Source organism: Equus caballus, chromosome 22, assembly GCF_041296265.1.
Source record: "Equus caballus isolate H_3958 breed thoroughbred chromosome 22, TB-T2T, whole genome shotgun sequence".
Taxonomy (NCBI): Eukaryota; Metazoa; Chordata; class Mammalia; order Perissodactyla; family Equidae; genus Equus; species Equus caballus.
Genome location: NC_091705.1, coordinates 12,231,779 through 12,244,576, shown reverse-complemented (window position 1 = coordinate 12,244,576; position 12,798 = coordinate 12,231,779). Strand labels below are relative to the sequence as shown.

The window sequence follows — 12,798 nt, the reverse complement described above, 5'->3', positions numbered from 1 at the left end:
AAAGTAATTTTTCCAACCTATCTCTTTTGGCCCGAATAGAGTCCATTTCAGGCCATTGGGTTCATTTATACTCCTAGCCAGACATCCAACCTGCATTGCCTATTAAGACAATTCATTTAAAACTCTTAGTTTTAAAGAGTGTTGGCAACTGGCAGAGAGTGTGTGGAAGTTCTAAATAGATGCTAGTTGCTATTAATTTTAGTGTTAAGATTCTTACTACCCCCAGACCTTTACTCGGGTACTCACATGGTTAGTATGCAGACCCTGAAGCCAGCCTATCTGGAGCCTTATCCTGTCTCCACCACTTACAGGCATCTTGGACAAGGTCTTTCATCTCTTTGCACTTCATTTTTCCCCTCTGTAAAATGGAGATAACAAAACTTTATGTTCATTTTCATTTTTTAAGGATTAGGTGAAAGAATATATCTAAGACACTTATCTTAGATGTGTTAGCTACTTCCTAATGCTACAACTTCTACCACTACTTCTTGTCAATGCTCCTGCCCCACGGAAGCTGCTACTAATAGTACTACTTCTACTAAGGCTACTTTATATCAATCATACTTTTGTTGGGCATCTATTTCCATCTTTTCCATCAACCTATATTCTCTCCATAACCCAAAAGTCCTTAAAGTTTGTATAACAAATTACCCCAAATACTTAGTGGTGTAAAACAAGATATTAACATTTTAATGATTCTAAGGATCAGGAATTTGGGCAGAGCACTGTTAGGACAGCTCATCTCTGCTCAGTGAGGTCTGAGTCCTGAGCTGGAAGACTAGAAGTCTGGCTCTAGGGATCATCAGCTGGGGCAGCCCAAGGCTAGGGCTGGAATCATCCAGGCACGGGGACTGAGAAGACTCAAACAACAGAGGGCTGGAACAGCTGGAGCTCTTTGGGCATCTACCTCCAAATTTACCATCTCCCTAAATGGTCGCTTCAGTATGGTGGCCTCAGGCAGGTGGGCTTTTTACATGACAGCATGGGGATTCCAAAGTGCACATCCCAAGAGGGAAAGAGCAAAGCAGAAACTAGATTGCCTTTTACGAACTTGCTTAAGTCATACAGCATCAATTCTGTCATAGTCACAGGCCCATCCATTTTAAGGAGGGGGATCATGGTTCCTATCTCTCCAAGGAGGAGTGTTAATGTCTCACTGTAAAGAGAGCATGTGAGATGCGAGACATAATGTGGGCAGAGTGTGGACATAGCTGTGGACGTTTTTGGAAACTAAAATCTGCTGTGCCCCAACCAATCCCCCATAAATCTTTAAATCAAATCTTTAATATGAAGAACAATCTCTGTTTCCCTTTGAAGATCTCCTTGTTTCTCTCACATGGTACATTCTTTTAGGGAAAAGAGTGGCTTTCCCTTAATTGTTGGTCTCTTAGCCAGGCCAGCCCTCAAAGAGAAGAGAGGCTATATTTTCTGGAGTGTGTCTCACGGGGCCTAACCTGAGTTGAGAACACTGGAGGAGCTCAGTGTTACTTGCTGGTCACTTGGTGGCCGATTTTTTCTGCTTAATGACTCATAGATGCTCACTTTTCTGTTTGAAAGTTACATCCTTAAACAGAGTCCTTATCTTCCTCATTAACTGGATTTTAGCTCTAGCTCATGGGAGTCTAGTTTTCTCGAATTTCCTTTCTATCATCCATCTGGTATACTCATCTGACATTTTCATCAAATTATTCCTAATCCCACAAATGGCTCCTAATTATCTATTATGTACAACCCAGATTTCTTAGCCTCCTTGGAAGAGGATCCATTTACTCACTTGCCCCTCTTTCTTATCAGCCAAGACTCTCGTTACTTCTCATTAAGATTTTCTACAACCACTTTTCTCATGTTATTCCCACTATACTGCCCCACCTGGTTTCCCCTTTTACATTTTCAAGTTCTTTGTCACTTTTAAATCAGGTTAAAAGCTCTTACTGTCCTGAAGAAATCCTTTCATTTATTCACACATTTATTGACACTAACAACACTAACAAAACACACATACATACACATAGAGAGAACTTGCAAAATTACTTTATGAGGTATCTTTAAATTATTGAAATGTTGCATTGTAACTGGGGTTATATTGCCTGTAGATACTCATCCTGTTCATAGGATTCTTGATTCCTAATGTGACTTTGGTATTTTCATGCTACAAGCACCTCAGATTGCATCCTATCTTGTGTATCACTTATATTTATTGCCCAATGGATAACTGCCTGACAAAGAACCTGGGTTATGAATGGGCAGTACTAAAAACAGATACACATCCCCAAAAAAACTGATATAAATATTTTACCAGAGGAGAGAACCAGAACTTGGTTGAATCATAAACCTCTAGAAGAAAAATACGTGATATTTGGAAATACCACTGTAGCAAAAAGAACTGCTGTCATCTCTCAGAGAACTTGGCTGTGTATTGGTCCCCTCCCTGTTCTTTATACTGCCCTACTTTGTGTGTCTGACAAGGGCTAAAGGTGTGTATTTTTTTGCTTGGTTTTAAAGAGGAAACTGAGGAAGCGTTCATGGGAAGAGGAGGCATGATGGGTCTTGATAACAGCTGTGTGGGTAGAGTTGGTTGCCTGTCCTTGGATTTGGCCGTGCCACCTGCCTTGAGTCACTGGAATCACTTCTCATCATGCTGTGGCTCAGCCCCCAGTTTTGTAGTAGACTTCGGAGTAGGATCAGTGTGCTTCCATGAAGGTGGGTGTGAAGTCTTTGTAATGTATTAATGTGGCTAGGCCAAACTACACTTTCCAGAATTCCCTTCCTCTATGTTTCTGGTTAAGATAGGCTACCAGAGATATTTCCATAGGAGATTAAAAGGCTGGAGGTGATGCATAAGCTGTATGCTTTTACTTTTGGAAAACTGAAGAGGATGCTTTCTTCCTTCACACACCTTGTCATTAATCTACCAGTTCACCTCGTTGCTGTGGGGCAGCAGCCAGGCCTGCAACTGCCCCACTTTCCCCTGGATTTTCCTTCAAATTCTCTGACTCTTGGGCCAAGTGTGTCTTTAGCTCATGACAAAGAGTTCCAGCTTCTGCAGGACACTCACAGCACCAAAGTGAGAGGCAATTAAACTGCCAAGACTTCCAGTCCCTTCCTGTGGGCTCTTGCTTCTCCTTGGTCTCCCCCGCTTTCCTTCCATCTTCCTTTCCGAACTGCCTGCCCTGGGGACTTCAAGTTTCAGCATCAAATGTAGAAACAACAGTCTTACGGAGGCTGTATAATGAGCTGCCGCATGAGTTGTTACAGATCAAATCCCTGTAACAAATCCATATATATATGGATACACATAATCCGAGTGGTTCTGCTTCTTGGGTTAAACCCTGACTGATACAGTGGGTTTTAAGTATTATTTTTCATAAAATGGACAACACACCAAGTTTCAAGAATAATGTGTTCTTTCTACACAGGTGGAGGAAAGAGGATGTAGTTTGGGACTTGGGTCAAGTGTTGAGGGCTCTAGACATCCAGGTCATAGGTCACTCTTTCAAAACATTCCACCTCTCTCTATCTCTCTGTGAAAAGAAAAAAAAGATCCAAGCTAAGCCAAGCATTTTACTAAACCATGGTGATTCTCTTTACATTTGATCTTCGGAGATGAAACTATTTTTCACTGGATTTTTTTCCCCTGAAGAAATTCACTCTTTGCAGCCATTCCCCTCATATGAGAGATGCCTTCCCAAACTCTGTTCTACTCCTTCTCATATCAAACTGCATATCAAAGAGGCCCCGTCCATGTATTTATTTGTTCGACTTTGCTTTGAATTGAAAGTTTTTCAGTTTAAAAATAATTTTCCTGCACTGCACCCCAAACAAACAAATCAATCTCAGCCTCTGAGAGAAGCAGGGAAGGTTTTACTAAGCTGGTGGCCCTGCGAGCAAAGCCTTATATGTTGTGGGGACGCTAAATTCTACATTGTTTCCCATATAAAAGAACATTGCAGAAAAGCTTAACAATAAATCCACTAGCTTTCCACATCTATTTATGGTTTGCAGTAACAGTAAAGGCAGTCAGGCAAAGGTGAACTTTCTTTGTCACCTTCCCGTCCCATGGCTGGTGGATGGAGAACCATTTACAGAGGCCTCCTGCCAGAATTTCCTTACATATGTTAAATTCATGTGGTCTTTGACTCCCACAGATTTCGAGTAATCATTTACTTCTATCATGTTAGCCAAGCATCAGCTATTTCTACCTGTGTCGTGGTAGTGAACTGCATGTGCATCCCACCTCCATTAAATTTGTTGTTTGGAGTCACTCATCTATATGGGATGAAACACACACAGGATGGAGTTGTATTTGTGTGTGTTTGTGTGTGTTTCTTATTTGTGTGTTCCTTTTGCTTCCATTTCTTGGAGCTGATACAGCTATAACAGCAATCACTTTGGTGGCAAAGGTGAGAAAGGTCATTACTACTAAGGAGGGACTGCCCAGGACCCTTCCTGGAATTTTGAATCTGGAATGGGTCAGGAAGGGCTCGTTTATCCTCTTGCACTCCTCTTGATTGGCAGTATACAGTCCAAGACGATAGGGAGATGGTTACACTGCTACGGAATCAAGTAGAAGTCAAATATTGGTGTACCTGGAATCCAAGCCTCAAACTACTTTCATCCTCAAGACATCCAAAAGGAATCTAAAAGGCTCTAGTTCCAATAGAGGCCACCTGGCATCTTGGAAATAGCACCAGCTTTGCCACTGGCTCAGATCACTGCCCCAAAACGACTTGTATTCCCATTGGTCGAGAAATTTAACCTCTAAGCCTCAATTTATTAATTTGTAAAACTGAGATAGTAATGCTCACCTTTCAGGGTTATTATAAAGATTAGGAATAATACTAAAAAAATCACTGGCCCAAGTTTCACACATCCTAGGTCCTGTTGTAGAATATGGGTGAACTTACCAAAGAATTTGTTCACTGTGATGGGCACTTGCTGAAGGACCCTGCAGACTGAATGAGAAAGGATGACAGGGAGCACCTGGAAGAAGTTTCTGAGAGTTATAAACAAGAATCAATATCATGAAGCAACAACAGATAGGTCACTACTCATCTCATTCCATAGGGTATACCTTTGTCATGTTAATCTGCCTCTGAACTGTCGACAAGAGTCTAACACTATGCCAAGTGTCTGGTATTTCCTGAGGAAATGACTCCCCTAGATTATGTCAGTGACAAGTAAACGAGACAACTATTGTAGATGAAGGAAGTCTCCTTGATCTATTTTGACACATGGCTCAAGTCATTTATTTTCAACAAGCATTTGGTGAGCCTCTTTTATGCATAGGGCAGTACTGATTATCTATGAGACACTGGAGTGGGATTTGGATGCTATCAAACCCCTAGGGCTTGAGGCGGGCGTTACACATCCCTGAGCAAACAATATCCACCACTTTCAGGCAATGGAGGCAAGGGTTCAAATGTTTTGACATTATTTATAAATTCAGATAACACTGGAAGAAAGAAGTTATGTTTCTGAATATCCATAAACTGGTTTTGCTTTGTGGAAAATTGCTACTTATTTCTTGCCTACTGCTTGGTAAATCAGGAAAGTATTTCATACTGACTATTGAGTCCTGGATATGCGTGTCTGCTATAGCTTTGAATTTAGTGTTCCTAGAGTCAAATGAGACAGATTAGATTCATTCATTCATTTATTCATTCCTGAGGACCTTGGCTTCTGAATGGTAATTTTAATTCCTGCTCCAACTCTTAGGTGGCATTGATGTCTGAACTTTTCAGTTCTGTAACCTTCTTAACTCCAATGACCTTCACATCCACTAAGCTTCAACCACACACTCTCATGGTAATACCAAGAATCCTAAGATAAGCCACCTCTAAAATCCTATTCCCTAACTACAAAATTAAAGCGTACTCTCCCTGACCCTGTCTGCATTAATCCTTTGACCTCATCATTCTACTCTCTCTTGACACCTCCCTACTTTCTGCCTGTCCTCCTGGGACCCTATTATACATCCCTTCAGCTATCTTCCTTATCTTTAATCCCATCAACCCATCTTGTAAAATCCAAAACCTAGATCCCTCTAAACTTCTCTTTCTTCCTGCCAAGGTGCAATGGAACACTACTGGAGAAAGTTCTGCAGTTCTTATCATTCATGCCACTCAACAGGGTACTCACTAATATTCAATGGTCCTATTAAATGTTCTTGGTAAATATTCTTTTACTCCAAATCTTCACAAACTCCTCAATAAAGTCTGCCTCTCCTTCTAAAATGTCTGCTCCTCAAGGGTAAGAAGCATAATTATATCCACATGGATACTGTCCAATTCCTCCAGCCCCAGGGCCTAGCTTAGTACCAGGCACATTTGAGATAATCAATAAACATTTGATGAATGAGTGAAGACCTACACCACTCCTAAACCTTTCAAAGGATAATTCCTCCTGTCCTACAAATAAAACCAAGAGATTCGTTACAACTATTTCACCTGTTCCCATACCATGGCAATCGTCGCAATCCATTATCACCAGATTTTATCCACTTTCCCAAAGTTAATTCTCTTTTTTTATGTAAATCTCCAATCTGCCTTCAAGTTTTCATTATTATTATATAAGTTTCAGGTGTACAGCATTATAATTCAACATCTGTATACACTACAAAATGCCCACCACTACCAGTCTAGTTATCAGCCATCATATAATTGACCCCCTTTACCCTCTTTACATAACCCCCAACCCCAACCACTAATCTATTCTCTGTACCTATGAGTTTATTTTTATATTGTTTGTTCATTTATTTTTAGATTCCACATATGGGTGATATCATACAGTATTTGTCTTTCTCCATCTGACATTTCATTTAACGTAATGCCCTCAATGTCCATCTATGTTGTCGCAAATGGCAAGATTTCATTCTTCTTTATGGATCAGTAGTATTCCATTGTATGTATATACCACACATTCTTTATTCATTCATCCATTAATGGACACTCAGGTTGTTTCCATGTCTTGACTATTGCAAATAATACTGCAATGAACATAGGAGTGCATATATCTTTTTGAATTAGTGTTTTGTATTCTTCAGATAAATACCCAAAAGCAAAATAGCTGGATCATAAGGTAGTTCTATTCATAATTTTTTGAGGAGTCTCCGTACTGTTTTCCATGATGGCTTCACCAATTTACAGTCCCATCAACAATCTAAGATGATTCGCTTTTCTCCACATCCTTGCCAACACTTGTTAATTCTCGTCTTTTTGATAATGGCCATTTTAACATGTATGAGGTGATATCTCATTGTGGTTGTGATTTGGATTTCCGTGATAATTAATGATTTTGAACATCTTTTCATGTGCCTGTTGGCCACCTGTATGTCTTTGGGAAAATGTTGATTCTTGTCCTGTCCCCAGTTTTTAATCGCATTGTTTGCTTTTGTTGTTGAGTTGTATGAGTTCCTTATATAATTTGAATATTAACCCCTTATCAGATAGATGGTTTGCAAATATCTTCTCCCATTCAGTAGATTGCCTTTTCATTTTGATGATGGTTTCCTTTGCTGTGCAGAATCCTTTTGGTCTGATGTAGTCCGACTTGTTTATTTTTTCTTTTGTTTCCCTTGCATTTTGGGTCACATGCAAAAATACATCACTAAGATGGATGTCAAGGGCCTTACTGCCTAAGATCTCCTCTAGGAATTTTATGGTCTCAGGTCTTACATTGAGGTCTTTAACCCATTTTGAGTTAATTTTTGTGTATGGTGAGATAGGGTCTAGTTTCATTCTTTTGTGTGTGGCTGTTTGGTTTTCCCAATGCTATTTATTAAAGAGAATATCATTTCTCCATTGTATGTTCTTGGCTCCTTTGTCATAGAATAATTGTCCATATGAGTGTAGGTTTATGTCTGGGCTCCTAATTCTCTTCCATTCGTCTGTGTATCTGCTTTTGTACCAGTACCATATTGCTTTGATTGGTATAGCTTTGCAGTATAGTCTGAAATCGTGAAGGGTGATACCTCCAGCTTTGTTCTTCTTTCTCAATATTTCTTTGGCTATTCAAGATCTTTTGTGGTTCATTACAAATTTTGGAAGTATTTGTTCTAGTTCTGTGAAGTATATCATTGGAATTTTGATAGGGATTGCATTGAACCTGAATCTGTAAATTGATTTGGGTAGTACAGACATTTTAACAACATTAATTCTTCCAATCTGTGAGCACAGACTATCTTTCCATTTATTTGTGTCTTTTTCCATTTCTTTCATCAATATCTTACGGTTTTCAGTGTACAGGCCTTTACCTCCTTGGTTAACTTTATTCGTAGGTATTTTATTCTTTTTGATGCTATTGTAAGTGGAATTGTTTTCCTAATCTCTCTTTCTGATAGTTTGTTATCAATTTATAAAACACCACAGATTTCTGTATATTGATTTCGTATCTGAAACTTTACTGAATTTATTCATTGGTTCTAACAGTCTTTTGATGGAGTCTTTAGGATTTTCTCTACATAATGTCATTCGTCTGCAAATACTAAGTTTTACATCTTCTTTTCCATATTAGATGAGCTTTATTTCTTTTTCTTGCCTAATCGTTCTAGTTAAGACTTCCAATACCATGTTGAATACGAGTGGCAAAAGTTAGACATCCTTGTCTTATTTCTGATCTTAAAGGAAAAGCTTTCGATCTTTCACCATTGAGTATGATGTTAGCTGTAGGTTTGTCATATATGGCCTTTATTATGTTGAGGTATGTCCCCTCTATATCTACTTCGTTGAGGGTTTTTATCATAAATTGATGTATTTTGTCAAAAGCTTTTTCTGTATCTATTGGGAGGTTCATAAAAATTTTACCCTTCATTTTCTTAATGTGAAATATCACATTAATTGATCTGCAAATGTTGAACCATCCTTACATCCCTGGAATAAATCCCACTTGATCATGGCGTATAATCTTTTGAATATATTGTTGGATTCCATTTGCTAATATTTTGTTGAGGATTTTTGCATCTATTTTCGCCAAGAACATTGACCTATAATTTTTTTGTGTGTGTATGGTGTCCTTGTCTGGTTTTGATATTAGGATAATGCTGGCCTTATAAAATGTGTTGGAAAGATTTCCTTCCTCTTCAATTTTTTGGAAGAGTTTGAAAAGGATAAGAATTAAATCTTCTTTGAATGTTTCGTAGAATTCACCAGTGAAGCTGTCTGGTCCTGGACTTTTGTTTGTTGGGAGGTTTTTGATTGTTGTTTTAATCTCCTTACTGGTAATCAGTTCATTCTGATTTTCTATTTCATTATGACTCAGTATTGGAAGATTGAATGTTTCTAGGAATTTATCTGTTTCTTCTAGATTGTCCAATTTGTTAGTGTATAATTGTTTGTAGTAGTCTCTTATGATCTTTTCTATTTCTGTGGTATCAGTTGTAGTTTCTCTTTCATTTCTTTCCTTTTTTATTTGCTGAGGAAGATACACCCTGAGCTAACACACATTGCCAATCCTCTTTTTTCTTTTTGCTTGAGGAAGATCGTCCCTGGGCTATCATCTGTGCCAATCTTCCTCTATTTTGTAAATGGGATGCCTGCACAACATGGCTTGATGAGCAGTGGGTAGGTATGCATCTGGGATCTGAACCCACAAACCCTGGACCACAGAAGTGGAGCATGCAAACTTAACCACTGTACCACCGGGCCAGCCCCTCCTCTAGTTTTTTTGTATGTAGGACACCACCACAACATGGCTGGTGAGTGGAGTAGGTCTGCACCCAGGATCTGATCCCATGAACCCAGGCCGCCGAAGCAGAGCACATGGAACTTTAACCGCTCAGCCATGGGGCCAGGCTCATCTTTCATTTCTAATTTTATTTATTAGAGCTCTTTCTCTTTTTTTCTTGATTAGTCTAGCTAAAGTTTCATTGATTTTGTTAATCTTTCCAAAGAATCAGTTCTTAGTTTTATTAATCTTTTCTTTTGTTTTTTTAGTCTGTATTTCATTTATTTCCACTCTGATCTTTATTATTTCCCTCCTTCTACTAATTTTGGGCTTTGTTCTTCTTTTTTTCTGGATCCTTTAGGTGTAAACTTAGATTGTTTTTTGAAATTTTTCTTGTTTCCTGAGGTAGGCCTTACTGCTATGAACTTCCCTCTTATAATCACTTTTGCTCCATCAGTATGTCGTATTTCTATTTTCATTTCTCTCTAGGTATTTTTTGATTTCCATGTTGATTTCTTTATAATCCACTGGTTGTGCAGTAGCATGTTGTTTAATCTTCACATTTTTGTGGTTTTTCCCATTTCCCTCTTGTAATTGCTTTCTAGTTTCATAACAATGAGGTCTAAAAAGATGCTTGATATGATGTCAATCTTCTTGAATTGAGACTTGTTTTGTGGCCTAACATGTGATCTATTTAATATTTGCTATACATATTTTGGTGCTCCTATGTTGACTGCATATATATTTATAAATATTATATCTTCTTGCTGAATTAATCTCTTTTATCATTATGTGTTGTCCTTCTTTGTCTTTTACTACAATCTTTATTTTAAAGTCTATTTTATCTGATGTGAGTATAGTTACTCCAGCTTTCTTTTTATGTGTATGGAATATCTTTTTGCATCCCTTCACCGTCAGTCTGTGTGTGTCCTTACTTCTGAAGTGAGTCTCTTGTGGCAAATATATGGATGGATTTTTTTTAAATCCATTCAGCCACTCTATGTCTTTTAATTGGTGAATTTAGTCCAGTTACATTTTAAGTAATTGTTGATGAGTATGTACTTATTGTCATTTTGTTAATTGTTTTCTGGCTGTTTTCATAGTTCCTCTCTTCTCTTTCTATTTTCTCTTATGGTTTGATGTCTTTCTTCAGCATTATGTTTAGATTCCTTTATCATTTTTTTTTCTATATTTACTGCAAGTTTTTTCCTTGTGGTTACTGGGAGATTCACATATAGGAGCCTATGTAAATAGCATTCTGTTTTAAGTTGATAGCTGCTTAAATTTGAACACATTCCAGAGCTTTACGTTTCTCCTCCCCCTCATTTAATATTTTTGATGATACCTTTTACATCTTTTTATTTTATGCATCCCTTAACAAATTATTGTAATTTTAATTAATTTTACTACTTTCGTCTTTTACCTTTCACGATTGCTTTATAAGTGATTGACCCACTAGCTTTATTATAGATTTATGTTTTCCAGTGAGATTTTTACCTTTGTAGGTTTTATTATTAACGTATGTATTAATTAATGCATCTTATAATTAATGTAAGTATAGTGTTTGTATGTTTTCTTCTTATTAATTAGTGCCATTTCTCTTCAGATTAAAGAAGTCCCTCTAACATTTCATGTAGGGCCAGTTTAGTGGTGATGAACTCCTTTAGCTTTAGCTTATCTGGAAAACTCTTAATCTCTCCTTCAATTCTTAATGAGAACCTTGCTAGGTAGAGAATCCTTGGTTGGAATTTTTTTCTTTCAGTGCTTTGAATATGTCATGTCTCTCCCTCCTGACCTGTAAAGTTTCTGCTGAAAAATTTACTGATAGTCTTATGGGGTTTCCCTTGTATGCGGTACTTCTTTTTCTCTTGCTGCTTTTATCCTTAACTTGTACCATTTTAAAGATTTTTTTTTTTCCTTTTTCTCCCCAAAGCCCCTCAGTACATAGTTGTATATTCTTTGTTGTGGGTCCTTCTAGTTGTGGCATGTGGGATGCTGCCTCAGCGTGGCTTGATGAGCAGTGCTATGTCCACGCCCAGGATTTGAACCAACGAAACACTGGGCAGCCTGCAGCGGAGCATGCGAACTTAACCACTCGGCCACAGGGCCAGCCCCTACCATTTTAATTATAAGGTATCTTGGTGTGGGTCTCTTTGGGTTCATGTTTGGAACTCTCTGGGCTTTCTGGACTGGGATTTCTGTTTCCTTTCCCATGTTAGAGAAGTTTTCAACATCTCTAATATTTTTATTATTTCTTCAAATAGTTTTTTCTGACCCTTTCTCTCTCTCTCTTTTCCTTCTGGGATTCCATGATGAGAATCTTATTCCTCTTGATGTTGTCCCAGAGGTCCCTTAAGATATCTTCACTTTTTAAAATTCTTTTGTCATTTTTTGCTCTGTCCGGGTGATTTCCATTGCTCTTTTTTCCAACTTGCTGATTTGTTCTTCTACTTCATCTGTTGTGCTGTTGAACCCCTCTAGAGTATTTTTCAGCTCAGTTATAACTTCAGTTTGATACTTTCTTATATATTCTCTCTCTTTATTGAAGTTCTCACTGTGTTCATCCTTTCCTCTCCTGAGTCTGCTAAGCATTTTTATGACCATTGCTTTGAACTCTTTATCAAGTAGATTGCTTATCTCCATTTTCTTTAGCTCTTTTTATGAGGTTTTTGTCTTGTCTTTTTGTTTGGAACATATTCCTCTGTTTCCTTGTTTTGCCTAACTTCTGTGTTTATTTCTATATATTAGATAAATCAACTACCTCTTTCAGTCTTGAGGGAGTGGGCTTAAGTAGGAGATATCCTGTGGGGCCCAGAAGTGCAATCCCCCTGGCCTCCTGAGTCAGGCACTCAAGGGATGTCCTCTATGTGAGCTGCATGAGCCCTCCTTATGTGGCAGGAGCATGGATGCTGTGCAGGGATTGGGTGGAGCTCTTGCCTGACCTGGCTGTGACACATGGCCGCAACTATTGTGACACCTTCGTGGGTGGTGTTGGTGCCCAACCTGGCTGCAGGGAACGGAACGATCACAACTGCTGTAGAATGTTGGTGGGCAGGGCTGGTGCCTGGTACCACTATGAGGCACAGTGACTACTGTTGTGGTGAGCTGATGGGAAGGGCTGGCACCCAGTCCACATGT

The 12,798-nt window shown here is 38.6% G+C and overlaps 1 long non-coding RNA gene across 1 annotated transcript; it reads right to left on the bottom strand.

The window, feature by feature from the left end:
* Positions 1-210: 210 nt before the first annotated feature.
* On the bottom strand, positions 211-12,557 carry LOC111769956 (uncharacterized). The gene is made up of 3 exons (XR_011431063.1): positions 12,422-12,557; positions 4,905-4,980; positions 211-358 (listed from the first exon to the last, which is right to left on the bottom strand). It is a non-coding gene; the product is annotated as an uncharacterized lncRNA (long non-coding RNA).
* Between the last annotated feature and the right edge of the window lie 241 nt (positions 12,558-12,798).